The following is a 15,828-nucleotide window of genomic DNA, read 5'->3' on the forward strand; positions in this document are numbered from 1 at the left end:
GTGGCAGCAGTACAATTAGCAGTAGGAAAAGCTTCGACCCAGGAAGTCAGAGGGCAAACCAAAACAAGGAGGGTTTTTTTCCAAAGCCTTGGCATATCTGCAAAGTCAATTTGAAGATGTTGAAATGGAGCAGCAGGCGGAGGTCTTCCACCCTTAATTTTGTTAAGAGGTGGAGCAGGTCCATTACGCTGGACATGTGCTGCATGCTTTCACTATTGATAGGCAATAGGGTTGAATGCCTGGAGCATACCAAAAGCGAGCGATGGTGTCCACGAGGGCGTGCGTGCCGTAGTGACCCCCTTTCTCATGGTGCCAGCGAACTGCCACGGGGTATGTGGAGCGAGGGAGGCAGGCTCGGCCATCCTGGCATAAGCCAGGTCCCTTTGACCAGAGTGGCCCCGAGGCTCTCCCACGATTGTAGTTTAGTAGCGGGTACTGGTACGGGGTGCGGTGGAGTAAAGGAGGAGGCTGCAATAGCCAATGTGGGCATGGCTAAAGGTAAGGTGGCAGCCTTCTTAGCGAGGCGTCAGCCAGGGCATTCCCATGGGTAACGGGGCTACTATCTTTAGTATGGGCCAAGCAGTGAACTAACAGCCAGGACAGAGGGTTTTTGGAGGGCGTCCAAAAGCTTGTGGATGAGGGGGAGGTGCTGAATGGGTTTACCGGCAGCTGTCTGGAAACCTCGAAACTCCAGAGGTGGATATGACAATGCACAACTCCAAAAGCATATTTGCTATCAGTAAAAATGGTAACGGTCTTACCAGCGGCCAACTGGCAAGCTCGGGCCAGGGCATAGAGTTCAGCGGCTTGTGGCTCCCAGTTGCCTGGCAGTGAGGCGGCCTTTTGAATGTCCCATTTAGAGGTGACAGCATAACCAGTGAAACGCTTGCCATTAACATAGAAGGAGCTTCCGTCCGAGAAGAGGATGCAATCGGGGTTGTCCAGTGGCACGTCAAACAGGTTGTCTCTTATCTGTAAGATGCTGTAAACTACTTCCACACAGTTGTGCTGATCCTGGAGGACTGGCAGGTCAGGAAGCAAGGTAGCTGGATTAAGGGTCCACACCTTTCAAAAATTAGGTTAGTGTCTTCTAAGAGTTCGGCCTCTAGCTGTTTGCTGACGATGGGCCGAAAAGACTTGGGTTGTGCCCCTACGCAGAAGGGCTGACAAGGCATGAGAGGTCCAAACCGTGGTAAAATGACCCAGGGTTAGGCTCTTTGCCTTTGTGATTCAGCAGGGCAGCTGCTGCCAGAGTCCGGGTGCAGGATGGGGTTCCTGAGTCGACAGGGGTCGATTTGCTGAGAGTAAAAAGCAATGCGGGAAATGGTGGGGCCCGCTCAGCTGGTAAGGACACCACTAGCAATTCCGCCCTCTCGTGGACAAAAGGTGAAGGGTTTGCTGTAATTGGGGGGGCGGAGAGACATGGAGGAGGCCACACTGTCCTTGAGTAACTGAAAGGCTTGAATAAGTGTCCGGGGACCACTGCAAAGGGTCAGGAGCAAGGTTAGCAGTGAGTCGGTGGAGCGGTTTGCTTAACTCCCCGCAGGACGGCAACCAGGGGCGACAGAAGCCAATTAATCCTAAGAAACCTCGAAGTTGTTTCTTGGTGTTCGGTAGAGGGCAGTTTTGAATAGTCTTTTATGCGGGCTGGGTCCCATCTGTCTTCCCTCTGGGGTTAACAGGAAGCCCAGATATCGGACCTTTTGTGAGACCCACTGAATCTTTTTAGGGTCTACCTTGTGGCCTCTGGTGTGTAGGTATAATAAAAGTGCCTTACCATCGATGCGGAGGGCAGCTTCTTCGCGATTACCTAATAGGATGTCATCTACGTATAGGACCAATGTGGATCCCTGCGGACTGGTGAAACCTTCCAAGTCGTGGCGGAGGCACTGGCTGAAAATCGTGGGGCTGTCTCTGTAGCCTTGAGGAAGTCGTTGCCAGACATAACTTTGTCCCTCCCAGGTGAAACCAAAGAGATACTGAGAGTCTGGGTGCACAGGAATGCTGAAAAAAAGCTGATTTTAAGTCAATAACAGTGAACCACTCAGCATCCCAGGGGATTTGGCTGATGATAGTAGCTGGGTCAGGAACTACTGCATGAAGAGGGACCACATACTGATTAACAACTCGTAGATCCTGTACAAAGCGCCAACGAACAGGGTCTCCGTCCTTTTTAGGAGGCCTTTTTGACAGGCAGTATAGGGGTGTTACAGGGAGTGCGCTGAGGGCGGACTAGCTTTTGTGCAATGAATCCCTCGATAATGGGGCGGATGCCCTCCCGGGCTTCCAGCGACAGGGGGTATTGAGGGACTGACGGGGGGGTTAAGGAAGGGCTTCACCTGATCCTTACGGGCTCTGCCGAAAGGAGCAGGCCAACATCAGTGTCAGAAATTCCCAGAGGGTTGAAGGCAAGTCAGTGAGGTCAGGGGAGAGAGAGGGGGGTGTTTCCCAATTACCCTGAGTAGGGGCCGAATCTCCTAACACTGTCATCAATAATCCTACCCCTTCAGGAGTGCAGGTTAAAGTAGCCTCAAGCTTTACAGAGTAAATCCCGGCCCATCAGAGGGATCGGACAAGCTGGGGAAAAAAGAAAACGGTGAGGAAAACATTTATCAGCATAAATAACATTCAAAGGCAAAGTGAGTCCCAGAGACTGTGGGTTGCCCTCCACCCCAGTCGCAGTTTTAACCTCAGAGGATAGCCAGGGAGAGGGGCATGATTTAAAAGAGAGAAAGTAGCCCCAGTATCAATGAGGAAAGAGACAGGCAGTCCCTGGACTGAAAGGGTTTAAACGAGGCTCTTTGCTGGGAGGGGAGAAAGTGAGAAAGGAGCCGGCTAAAGACATTAAGGAAATAAGACCATCACATTGTTTGTCTTCGCCCCCGGGGTACCGTCATTGAGGAGGCTGAGTTTGCTGCGGCTGCTGCTGTTTCCCGTAGTTGATCCAGGCCTGGGGAATGGGCTGAGCTGGTGGTGCAGCTGTAAAGGCATCTCTTTAACTATACTTTTATTACTTGCAAGAGATTTGACAGGGACATCCTCTGGGCTATCCTCAGGGGGGGGGCATGCACCCTGCTGTATCTGTTTGGACATTAGCCTAGTAACTACTCCTCCCGAGGTTTGCCCCTTCATTTCCTCCTCATCCTTCTGCAGAAATTCCAATTTGGGATTTTGCAGATTCCCCTCTGCTACATGGAGAGAGTCCCCCTGCGGAGGAATAGGGGCAGGTGCAGAGGGGACCAGCTGACGAGTCAAAACACGCCGTGGTTTACACCCTTCATCGAAATAACCTGGAGGGGGTTCACTCTCGGGAGAGTACCTGACTGCCATAATTTTTAAAGATTTCCACAGCTCTGCTGCTGTGTCCCAACAAAACCAGTAACATAACTGTCCCGGATGGTCTTTTTCGATCTGGCTCTTTACTCCTCTTAAGGCAGCCTGTTCGAAAGAGCCATACGAAGGCCACCTCATCTCCGGGTCGGCCAATACCGCGGTATACCCAGTCCAATTCCTTACACATAGTGTGTACAACTTCTTCCTAGACATTCCTGTCTGTACTGGGAGTTTCCCTTCGTTCCATAACTTATTTACAATCCCCAACGGACTCTCAAGAGGCACGCTAGTCCCTTGACCCATGGTGTCTGACAGGAGCCCTCCAACTGGCGTTACCCTGCTGTCCAATACACGACCCCTCAATATTGAATTGGCTGGGAGAAATCTCCTGTGGCGCCTTGCCAATTCATATATGAGTGGTCTGACCACTGGACAGAGGTACCGCACCAGAAGGAATCCCGGACGAGCCCCCAAATTGTTAGGTAATAAAGCAAGTCCTCACTCACCTCTCCAGCACCCGAGTTCGTGCGGAGTTGGTATGGGGCACACAATTCTGTCAGAGACCAGACACCAATGCGTTGATCAACGGGCTCACACTATCCTTAGCTCTAAAAAGCTTTAGATTAAGTGTGGCCCCTTTATTAGGGGTGAGCATTAATATTTATACACAGAAGTAAACAAAGTGATTAACAAAAGATAATGGTCATGCATAATTAATTAAGATTTTACAGGAAAAGCAAGTTAACAAGTAAATGCATAGAGATAAAGGCTAATGGCTACTAGGGAAAGGGGGTGTCATGAGTAGTTTGCAGGTCAGTGCTTTGTTCAAAAGGGTTCAGGAAGGATTATGCAGAGACAGTCAGTCTGGGTGTGTTTTGGCTCCCCAAAGTTCACCAAAAGTTTAGACCCAACATCATCATGGAGGGGTGGGGAAAAAGCAAAGCTGAAGTGAGAAATGATGACTTTAGCAAATGGCCATTTGACTTCAATTCTCCAATCAATCTGAGCTGAACTAAAATCTAATTGTGTGACCACATAGCCATCAAGAAAGATAGAAACCCAGATCACAGAGAGATAGAATACATGACAGTGAAGTGTAAATTGAAATTCCAGAGCAGGCTACATCTAATTATTTAGAATCAGGACAAGAGATTCCCCCATCACATTATCCTCTGATCCATTCAAACCTGCTTCACTCAGCACTGTCTCAACAGTCAGTATGTTATTTACAACATGTTTCGTATCCTAGCATCCCCATAATGGGGAAAAAAACATCCACCTTGCCAGAATTGGCTTTACCAATAGATGGAACCTGGGATTTAAACTCTAAATGATGACACTGTATTTAGGATCCATTTGAATTCCCCTTCCAGGCCTTTGATACTTTCATCTCCAGTCATAGCAACTCTGGTATAGGATTAAAGAAGTCAAAGCATCATCTCCAAGCACGGACAACTGAGAACACTTCATCACATAACACTTTGAGAAGTGGAGGGGTAGAATGTGATGACGATAAACTCCGTCTGGCTCAGACAAAAGGTAACAGTTCTGCCATGATGGGGAAGGAGGGAATCTCTGAGTCACCCCATCTCCTTCCAAGTATCAGAGGGGTAACCATGTTAGTCTGGATCTGTAAAATGTGACAAAGAGTCCTCTGGCACCTTGTAGACTAACAGACGTATTGGTGCATAAGCTTTCATGGGTGAATCCCCACTTCATCAGATGAATGTAGTGGAAATTTCCAGAGGCAAGAATAAACATGTAAGCAAGAATCAGACTAGAGATAACAAGGTTAGTTCAATCAGGGAGGATGCGGCTCTCTTCTAGCAGTGGAGGTGTGAACATCAAAGGAGGAGAAACTGCTTTTGTAGTTAGCTATCCATTCACAGTCTTTGTTTAATCCCGAGCCCATGGTGTCAAATTTGCAGATGAACTGGAGCTCAGCAGTTTCTATTTGAAGTCTGGTCCTGAAGTTTTATTTTGCTACAGGATGGCTATTTTTAAATCTGTGATTGTGTGTCCAGGGAGACTGAAGTGTTATCCTATAGATTTTTGTATATTGCTTATGCTCCAAAATGTCTTTTAGTCTATAAGGTGCCACAGGACTCTGCCGCTTTTTACATTTCCTTCCAGTATCACAGAGGCTGAAATGACACTTTTTTCCTGCCCTTGCTCCTCTTCAATTAAATATAATTTGAAAAGTTCCCACGATAACTGCTCTTCAGCAAAACCCACAGCAACATGAGTCCAACTGGCAATGATACAATCTGCATCACTGGTGACTCTAACAATAACTCTGCACTGGGAGGAATGGTATAAATGTGATGCTCCCTTGTTTCTTATGGGAACGGCACACTCAAATTACTCATGGGAGAATGGAGTTGATAGAAAGGACAAATGGGTCCACCTCAAAGAGGTCCAACTGCAAAAGGCAGAACTGGGCCACTCATCTGGACAAGCTGAGGGATATCGGTGCTTCAAACAGTTCAAACAGTTTTTAAAAGTTACTCTGTGGGAATCAGGAAAAGTATTAAAGTATTGATAGCCCTAGAGGGTTTTATGGTGTTGATCCCCATTGCAGATTCTCTGATGGCTCACATGGGCTCAGTGGCAAGACAAGGTTTTCCCACACTCACTGCTTCCATTGGGTCTCACACCTGTGTGCATTCTCTGATGGCTAATAAGCTGCCGGCGGTGAATGAAGTTTTTCCCATAACACTGCTCTACAGCCAAAATGCTTCTGAAATAAAGGTAGTCCAGCTTTACTAATTCTGGGTCACTGAGAATGAAAATGATGCTTAAAATTGTTGATTGGCTCTAGTTTTCAAGATATGCTATTGGGTCAGTATATACGACCCTTGACTTGGGAATGGTGGAGGATAAGTGAGTTATAAAGGGAAGGGATCTCAATTTAAACCAGAAATGACTAAAATACATCTTTGACTGGATCTATGAATAAATCTATGACTGGGTTTGGACAGTACTTGCTTTTAGGCAAAACAATGAATGATGCAATCTGAAGCTGGTATTGCGTCATACATGATATGAATTGCATCATGTTATTCCTAGAAGTCATGGATGACGCAATCATAACAAAGCTTACATCACTCTGCTGAACAAATTGCCCTCTATCAGCTCTAGAAATCATACAGTGTCGTGCTCTCTTATTTGTCAGTGTTTGATTTTGCAAAGGGACACATTTCTGTTTAGCCAAAGTGAGCAGAGATGCCTTGTACTTGTGTGAACAGTGCAGATAACTTCTGCTATGTTTGTGGTGAAGTGACCTTTGCATCACAAAGGTGCAGTATAACCACTCTGGTTAAGAAAGCCTATCCCCTTTATTTTGGCTGTAAAATTGGAGATCAGGACAAGAGGTGGGCCCCACACATATGCTGCAACACTTGTGCAACAAATCTTCGCCAGTGGTTGAACAGGAAAAGGAAATCTATGCTTTTCGCAGTGCCAATGATTTGGAGAGAGCCAACAGATCATACCAGCAATTGTTACTTCTGCATGGTGCTTCCAGTTGGGAAGAAAAAGTGGACTGTGCATTATCCAAACATTCCATCAGCTATACGCCCAGTACCCCACGGAGAAGGACTGCCGGTTCCTGATGCACCAGAATCATTCTCACTTGAGTGAGATGAGGAAGAGCATGAAACTGCTGGTCCTGAACCATCAATGTCACAGGACCCAGATTTTCTCCCCTCCTCCTCCTCTGAACCACACCTCTTAACACAAGGTGAACTGAATGACCTTGTCAAGGATTTGGAACTACCCAAGAGTAAGGCAGAGCTGTTGGGCTCCAGACTACAGCAGTGGAATCTCCTGTCAGGCTATCAGGGCAAATGGAGCCCATCAATGCTTGCCAACTATTGCTGGACAGTGACAAGAGATGCTCCATTTAATGAATACAAGAGACAAGCCAAGAAGCACCGAGTAGACACTGAATAGGACTAAACTATGTACATAATAGTTTTTTGCCTTTTGTTTCATAATAAATTTTATTAATATAACCCTTTTGCTAATTTTGAAATTGTTACATAAACAGGACAGGTGAAATATTATCATGTAAAGCAACCATAAACGCATGAAAAGACCTAGATTTACAATTTATGATTAAAACTCTACTATCTACACAATATACATAGACATAAAATGTAAAAACATAAATATCTTAGAAACAGTAGCCAATCAGTTGTTTTAATTGTCATATTTGAATTCAGCACATCAAAATACATAATAAATATCACATTTTATCTCTGAAGCAGACAACTTCTCAAAAATTGTAGACCAATTGTAATTGAAAATTCATAGAGAGTGTAAAAGTCAATGGTAAAAGCTGTTTAGGGCAAATTATAGCATCTAACATCACTCTTGTTAAAGCAGATCTGATCAAAGAGAAAGATTATTTACCAAATCAGAGTGTGAATGTTGTGATCCTCTATGAGTTTACTGTCGGTGTGCCTTTAGCCAAAATCCACCTCAAATGGAATGGGGCTAAGCATGAAGTTATAGCTGGGGTAAGGAAGTTATTGCCTAAAGATCTTTTAATTGGGGAAAATGTTAAAGCTTTGTTCAGTTCAGGTAGCCAGTCACAGGACAGGAATGATCTTACACCTGTGTCTATTGTGGGCAATGGTTTGCCTGAGGAGGGTTGCTCCAAAGGTTTGTCTGTGCAAGAAAGCAGTCTGCCTGTGAACGGAGTTTCTAAATGTCTGTCTAATGCCTCAGAAGTGAATCTGGAGTTAGATCAAGAGCAAAAAGATCTCATTGGGGAGGAAAATGTTTCTCAGGAGCAGATTAAAGTAGATGGTCAGGGAAAAACCCTAACTGAGGAAGGAAAGGGGAGATTTGTAATGGGTAATGGATTGATGGCTAGTATAGCTTGTAAAAGTAAAGCAGAAATGAGTAACTGTGGTTTGCTGGAAGTAGCTCAGTGTAGTGAAAAAAGCAGCAGCTTATCTGTTGGAAGTGGCAATGTGCCTGGTAGGAAGAGTTTGGAGGAGCCTAGGCAGCCTTGTGAGCCGATGGCTTTGTCTAGTCAGCAGTGTGGGAAGACAAGGATAGTGAAAAATGAGTACTTTAAAGGAAGTACAGTCTCATCTGCTTGAGGGGCTCTACCACCGGTCCCAGCTGAAGTGATTATAGCTTTCATGCTGGGTAGAGCAGGCCTCACCAGAGTTCCTTCAGTGAGGCTGCTGTTCTCTAGCCATCTTAGTGCTGCTGCCTCCATCCTGTCTGTGACCTCAAAGTCACATTTGCACTATCCACCACCTCAGCTGCCTCACCTCTGTGCTAAATCTTTAGAAATGAATTAATGACATGCAAAACCTCTAACTAGGAAGACACTCTTAGCAGAAGGTAAATGTGAGGGCAGGGTCCCTGGTGAATGGGTGGTGTAGGGGCGGGGTCTCAGGGGTAAGGGGTGGTGCAGGAGCAGGGTTTCAGGGCAATGCGAGCACAGGGTCCCGGGTGAATGGGTGGTGTAGGGGCAGGGTCTCAGGGGGAAGGGGTGGTGTAGGGGCAGGGTCTTGGGGCAATGTGAGGGCGGGTTCCAGGTGAATGGGTGGTGCAGGGGCGGGGTCTCGGGGTAATGTGAGGGCGGAGTCCTGGGTGAACGGGTGGTGTAGGGACGGGGTCTCAGGGGGAAGGGGTGGTGCAGGGGCAGGGTCTTGGGGCCATGGCCGGCTCCAGGCCACAGCATGCCAAGCGCGTGCTTGGGGCGGCACGCCACAGGGGGCGCTCGGCCGGTTGCCAGGAGGGCGGCAGGCGGCTCCAGTAGACTGCGGAGGGTCTGCTGGTCCCGCGGCTCCGGTGGAGCATCTGCAGGCATGCCTGCGGGAGGTCCACTGAAGCTGCGGGACCACCGGATCCCCCGCAGGGACGCCTGCGGGAGGTCCACCAGAGCCGCAGGACCGGCGAGCGGCAGAGGGCCCCCCGCGGCGTGCCGCTGTGATTGGGGCGGCGAAATTGCTAGAGCCGGCCCCTGCTTGGGGCAATGTGAGGGCGGGGTCCGGGGTGAATGGGTGGTGTAGGGGCAGGGTCTAAGGGGGAAGGGGCAGTGCAGGGTCAGGCTCTCGAGGGGAAAGGGAAGGGGCAATGTGAGGGCGGGGGTGGGTCCTTGGGGAAAGGGTGCAGGGGAGGGGTGTATTGGGGAGGGGCAATGCAGGAGTGGGGATTTGGGGGAAGGGGTAGAGTTAGGGTGGGGTATTGGGGAAAAGGGGCAATGCGAAGGCAGTGCCTTGGAGGAAGGGCAGGGGCAGGGCTTTGGGGAATGGGGCAGGGATTAGGGGAACAGGTGATGTGAGGCCAGGACATCGGGGGTAGGGGGCAGTGTGGGGGCAGGACCCCAGGAGGAGGGGGGCAGGGGCAGTGTGGGGCAGGACCCCAGGAGGAGGGGGGCAGGGGCAGGGCTTTGGGGAATGGGGCAGGGATTAGGGGAACAGGTGATGTGAGGCCAGGACGTCGGGGTAGGGGCCGTGTGGGGGCCGGACCCCAGGAGGAGGGGGTAGGGGTCAGTGTGGGGGCAGGACCCCAGGAGGAGGGGGGCAGGGCAGTGTGGGGGCAGGACCCCAGGAGGAGGGGGCAGGGGCAGGGCTTTGGGGGGAGGGCGGAGCTCGGGGAATGCGGAGGATTAATTCGGTTCAGTGGCAGGTTTGTCTGCGGGTGACACTGGCACTGCAGGGGGGTTAAAGCCGGGCTCACCCGAGGGAGGAGGACGGGGCTGGGTGGCCGGGCACAGCGGGAGTTCGGGGAGTGACAAGGAGCCGGTTCCAAGGCTCATCGGACACCCCCAGAAACCAGCTCACACCCAGACGGGGGGTTACAGCCCCAGCGAACAAGGGGCGCTGGGAACATCCCCGCGGTGCAGACAAATGTACCGAGTCACCGGGCAGAGACAGACCCGGCACTGACCTGCCCCCCCCGGTCCTCGGCCTCCGCCCCCCGCGCTCCCGCCCCCGCCCCGATCAGCTGCTTTGTGCGGGGGTGAAAGGGGCGAAGCGGCGCGGCACGTTCCACGCGGAGCAGGTTAACACACTGCGCGGGGGGCGGGGCTCTCTGGGGGGCGGGCGGGGGGCGGAGTTGTCGGGGGGAGGTGTCAGGTTGACCCAGGGACCCGCCCTCACCTAGGCCGAGAGGACGGAAGTGCCCCGGGGCAGGCTGGGAGTTGTAGTTCCTGGCTCGTCTCAGAGCGGAAGTGATGAAGGGTTGCTCAGGCAACGCGCCCCCTCCCGGTGCACACTGGGAAGCGTAGTTCTCCCTCTCACACGCGGCCTCTATTGGAGGAGGGGCCGTAGCTCTCAGTTCGCCGGGCGGGGGGGCCACAGGGCAGAGGCAGCGCAGAGTGAAAGGGCTTCACCCCCCCCCGCTGGGCCTGGGCAGCAGCTGGGGGGGGCGGGGGGGAGGGGCTGAGCTGTCTGGGAGCAGCCCCACGTGCGGCAGCCCGGCTGAAAGCCGCTATAGCCTCCCTCGCTCCCTCCCTATGTGCGCGCGTGTGTGTGAGAGGAGCTGGAGGCTCAGCCACAGGGGCACGTGAGGGTCCCGCTGGCCCAGCACAAAGGCTGGTAACTCAGCAGTAAGTTAACTGCTCCTCAGCTCTGGAAGCGGCTGCTGTTCTCACTCGGCCCAGTGCTCGCTTTCATCACGTGACCTTTAAAGCGGATGGCTAGTTACCCAAACTCATCTAAAAACAGCCTCACCTGTAACTCCACTTGCTGTTTAATCTACATGAGAGACATGAGGAAGGAGCCTGAAAAATAACAACCACGTTGCCTCAGGAGGGCATAATTAAGTGAGCTGAGTGCTCCCGTTATATCCGTTCTTCCTAAAAAGAGAGAAATTCACACACAGGCACGTTATCGGCACCCTATGTGCAGTGAGCAGCTTTCCAGGGCTACACTGCACTTCTGCCACTGGTCACTAGGGGGTGCTAAAGAACACGGATTAAACAGGCATTGGGCAAGTGGCAGGAGGAGCCCCAGTGCCTGAATGATCTAAAACTGGTCTGTCTAAAGCCCTGGAGGATGTACGTAGGGAACTGATCTGGATGGGCGAGGGGGAGGGACAGGGTGAACAAAATATCTTTCAAGTCAAACTGCTGGTGAGAAAGGAGCCAGATCTCTAAGAGATTTCCTGTGGGGAGGGTTTGTGTGGGTGGCAGATCCCTGATGGCAGCAAGAGTGCAGCTAGGAATGTACAGGCTAAGTGGATGCATTCCCAGGATGCATTCCTACAAGATAAGGATGGGACACATTCCAGGAGATAAGCTCTATACAGATAAGGGCCATGAAGTAGCAGGAGGCCTTCAACCTCCCCCAACCTGCCCCCCAGTGTCCCCCCCATCCGCTGTGACTCTTCTGCCAGCACCGCCCCCTCCTCTTCCTCTGTAGGGCCCCAGCAGCCCCTTCAACCTCCCCCAACCTGCCCCCCAGTGTCCCTCCATCCACTGTGACTCTCCTGCCAGCACCGCCCCACCTCTCCCTCTGTAGGGCCCCAGCAGCCCCTTCAACCTCCCCCAACCTGCCCCCCAGTGTCCCTCCATCCACTGTGACTCTCCTGCCAGCACCGCCCCCTCCTCTCCCTCTGTAGGGCCCTAGCAGCCCCTTCAACCCCCCAACCTGCCCCCCAGTGTCTCCCCATCTGTTGTGACCCTCTCGCCAGCCCCACCCCCATCTGTGGGGATCCCTCAGCCCACAGCATCCCCTCCCCCATCGTGTACACTCTACCTGACCTTTCCCTTCGCTCCCGACCTCCTCCTCCCCCACCGTCCTCAGCACCCCGACACACCTCCCTCCTCTCGCCCCACCTCCCCCTCTCGCCCCACCCCAAACACCTTCCTTCCCGTCCTCAGCACCCCGCCCTCCCTTCCTCCTCCTCCCCCCATCCCCGTCCTCAGCGCCCCATCCCTAATTGCCTCCAACCCATTTCTCATTGCTAGGCTCAACTTTCCCATCCCCCCACTCCCACAGTCCATCCCCAGGATGTGAGGTTCCTCATCTTCAATCTCTGCTACACCCAAACCTGCCAGGTTCTCCTTTTCAACCACTGTGGGGTCGTCCAACCGCCGACACCCATCCACTCTGGGCTCTCTGAATCCCACATTCCCACAATGCACCTTGGCAATGCCACTCTCCTCTATCCCTAATCCCCTATTCCCTTAGGTCCTTCTGGACACCCCAACCGACAGACAGGCCCCCACATACATCCCAGTCATTCACATGCTGAGCTAGTTCTTCAGGGACCCCCACAGCCCACCAAACTTCTCCATCCATGAGCCCCATGGACCTGTGGCCGGGAAGGTGAGGAACCTCCCACTTTGGCTGGGCTGGGTGTGGGTGTTAATCTTTTCCTGTCTTGTTGTGTGCTGTACTCACAAAGGCTTTTTGCTCCCTCGGGGTGAGGTGTGGTTTTGGCCGAAGATGAGGTGTTTTGGTAGCCCTGTGGATGCTGTGTGGTGTCTGGAATGGGCGTGTGTGTTCCATCATGCCCCTTCCCCTCTGCCTGCAGAGCTGAGACAGACAGGCTGAGGAGCAGAGCAGGAGTCTGGGAAGGAGAAGAGCAATATGAAGATGGAGTCTAAGATGAGAGCCAGGTAACTTCTGATGGAGGGAGACATGCTGGACAGCACCAAGGATTGCGGAAACAACCAGGTGCTTCAAGGGAGATGATGTTGCCATTTGCGAGGGCTGATCATCTCTCTGGCCAGGAGTGGTGTGTGCTCACTAGCAGAAAGTTGCATCCATGAGGGTGACTCCCTGTTCTGAATTTCTTTCTTCCTCCTAGGTTTTTCTCTCTGTGTTGGCCGACTTTCACTCAAACTCTCTCTCTCTCCTTTCATGGACAGCTGTCATGTTCAGTTTCCTGCATTCTCTTCCTCTGCTCCCCCTCCCCCAGTCTCCTATGGGCTCTGCTGGGTCTATCTGCCCACGGGCAGGGTCTCTGCCATACTGGGAAGGATGTTTCCTGCCTGCCAGGATAAGCGGGTTGCTCCTCCCACCCCCTATCTTCAGGAAGACCTCATTGCTGTAACTGGGTCACACTGTGAGTGGCCATTCAAGTCTTTGGGGCTGTGAGGTCTGAGACTGAAAGGGGTGGGCTTGCGGTCATGGCTTTGGGCACAGGAGAAGTGGGGCTGGGATTAGAGATGCCCCTTATCACCCGCTAGCTCCATTACTGCATCACCCAAAAGCCTCGCTCAGGGTCCACTATGCGTCCTTGTGCTGGGCACTGCAGGGACAATCAGAGGGACAGCAGGATGCATGAGGAAATAGATGAGTGTGTGAGGCAGATGGGTGAAGGGGTGTGCGTGGCATACATTGGGGATGGATGGGGGGTTGAGGGTTGGACGGACAGCAGGACAGATGGAGAGCTGCAGGGATGGATGGTGATGTCAGAGGCTGGACTTGTGATGGGTTCAGCTCATGGCCGCTGGCTCTGTCATCTCCTGCCCCCATCTGCCCATCTGCCCCTGTCTCTCGCAGGCAGCACTCAGCAGAGTCTGGCCCTGTTGTTACACTGGTACCCACATCCAGCGCACACCTGTGCGTAATGCGCTCCTGGAGAGCTCAGGCAGGGAGAAGCGTGTGGCTCATGGCTGCTGAACCAGCTACTCCAAAGAGTGCCGCAGATCTCCCCCTCCTTGGGCAGCAAGACCCTGGCAGGGGGGTTCCCTGTCCCTCCTCGCTGCCAAAGCAGCCTGCTCAGCGCAGAAACCGAGGTCACCTGTCTCCACCCAGCCTCTAGCTGGAGCTGCTCCCGCCCCGAATTGCTGGTATCCAGCCTGGCCGGAGTTGGTGTCATGTCCTAGCGGAGTCCGTTCTTTCTCCCGGTAGATTATGATTTTCCCCACTGCATGTAGTTGCTCTTTGTCAGCTTCTCCATAGCCCCTCCCCAGTGATAAGTGACCTCTGCTGGCCAGGCACGGGAGTGTCCTGTAGGTGCCTTCTTGTAGGAGCAGTGACTCCTGGTGGCAAGGGGCAGCAATGTCTTGCATGTATCCCCCCTAGCATTGCTGCAGTGACCCCTGGTGGCAACTGAGGTCAGCTGTCTGTGTGACCCCACTACTGCCATTGTGCCTGTTAGCACTGGTGCATAGGTGAGGCAGGGCCTTGTATGTATATCAGCCATTGGGGCAGGGCCCTATGCGTATCCCACTCTCATCTCGTTGACACGTCTTCCCCAGTGGGGCAGTCTCCTGTGTATATTTACGCCCCCCCAACCCCTATATTGGGCATGTGACCACTAATAGCCAGAGGAGTCAGTGCCCAAGGTGTATTCTTCACCTCCCCAAGGTGGCAGGGTGCCTGGGTGGCTGTGTCAAGCAGTGCCCTGGGTGTCTTCCAACCCCTTTGTGGCAGTGAGCCCTGCTTCTGGTGTGTATCACTCCCCCACTAGGGATGTGCACTGTAGGCCCAGTATGGCAGTGCCCTTTGTGTAGCCCCCTCCCTCCCCCGCCCCAGGGTGACCAGATAGAAAGTGTGGAAGAATCGGGACAGGGTGGAGGATAATAGGCACGTACATAAGAAAAAGTCCCGAATATCTGGACTATCCCTATAAAATCGGAACATCTGGTCACCCTATCCCCTCTACCCCTGTGCCAGGTATGGCAGGCACTGATCCCTGGCATCCCTGTGGGGCAATACCCTCTGTATATCCCCCAATTGGGGCAGTGACCCTGCTGGTCAAGGTGGGGCAGTGCCGTTTGTGTGTGTGTCCCCTATTTAGGTAGTGACCCCGATGGCTAAGTGAGGCAGTGGCCTTTGATTTCCTCTTCTCTCCCCAGCCCCCCCCTCTCTCTAGGGTAGGGCCCCCAGTTGGGGCACTACCCGATGTGTATCTCTACTGATTGGAGCAGTGACCTCCCTGTGGTGCCCTGGTGTGGCAGTGCCCTATTGGTATCTCCCTCCCCCTCTCCCCACGCCATTGTGGTAGTGGCCACGTCAGGCAGTGGCCTGTTTATCATCTCCCCCGCACCAGCGCCATTGCAGCAGTGCCACCTGGTGGCCATGTGCAACAGTGCCCTGCCTGTATCCCCCTTAACCTTTGCTGCAGTGACCCCAGGTGCCCAGTTTGAGTAGTAGCCTGTGTGTACCTCACCTCTTGGGGCAATAACATGTGGGGCCAGCTAAGACAGTGCACAGTCTGTGACGTCTGGTGGCCACGTAGGGCAGTGGCCTGTATGTACCATCTCCTCTGGAGCGGTGACCACTGGTGTCTTGGTGCTAAGATGCAGCCACCTCTGGGTTACGTGGTGGGGCTGTTGACAGGACAGTGGGGACTGCCACCCCATTCCAGGAAGTAGGGAAAGTCTGGTGTTCAGGGCAGAGTGTTCCATCTTCTGTTGAACTGTGATGCTCTGAGCACCTTTCCTTTCCATGAAGAAGACCTTGTGTGACTCCAAAGCTGGTCCAGTAACAGGTATCACCTCACCTGCCTTGTCTCTCTGATATTCTGGCCAGTGTCCAACTTCCCCTTCACTGTTCGTCTTCAAAC

The 15,828-nt window shown here is 52.5% G+C and overlaps 1 protein-coding gene and 1 long non-coding RNA gene across 2 annotated transcripts in view; one reads left to right on the forward strand and one right to left on the reverse strand.

The window, feature by feature from the left end:
* Window positions 1-13,128, forward strand: part of LOC127041351 (uncharacterized) — a 133,507-nt gene extending 120,379 nt beyond the window's left edge. Inside the window, exon 3 of the long non-coding RNA XR_007771636.1 lies at window positions 12,987-13,128. This is a non-coding gene — a long non-coding RNA (uncharacterized LOC127041351). The remainder of the gene's footprint in view (window positions 1-12,986) is intronic.
* The window catches only part of LOC127041343 (zinc finger protein 551-like), an 804,136-nt gene that overhangs the window by 390,689 nt on the left and 397,619 nt on the right, over window positions 1-15,828 (reverse strand). The gene's annotated exons all lie outside the window — the stretch shown is intronic.

The sequence above is a fragment of the Gopherus flavomarginatus genome (genome assembly GCF_025201925.1).
Source record: "Gopherus flavomarginatus isolate rGopFla2 chromosome 13 unlocalized genomic scaffold, rGopFla2.mat.asm SUPER_13_unloc_2, whole genome shotgun sequence".
NCBI lineage: Eukaryota > Metazoa > Chordata > Testudines > Testudinidae > Gopherus > Gopherus flavomarginatus.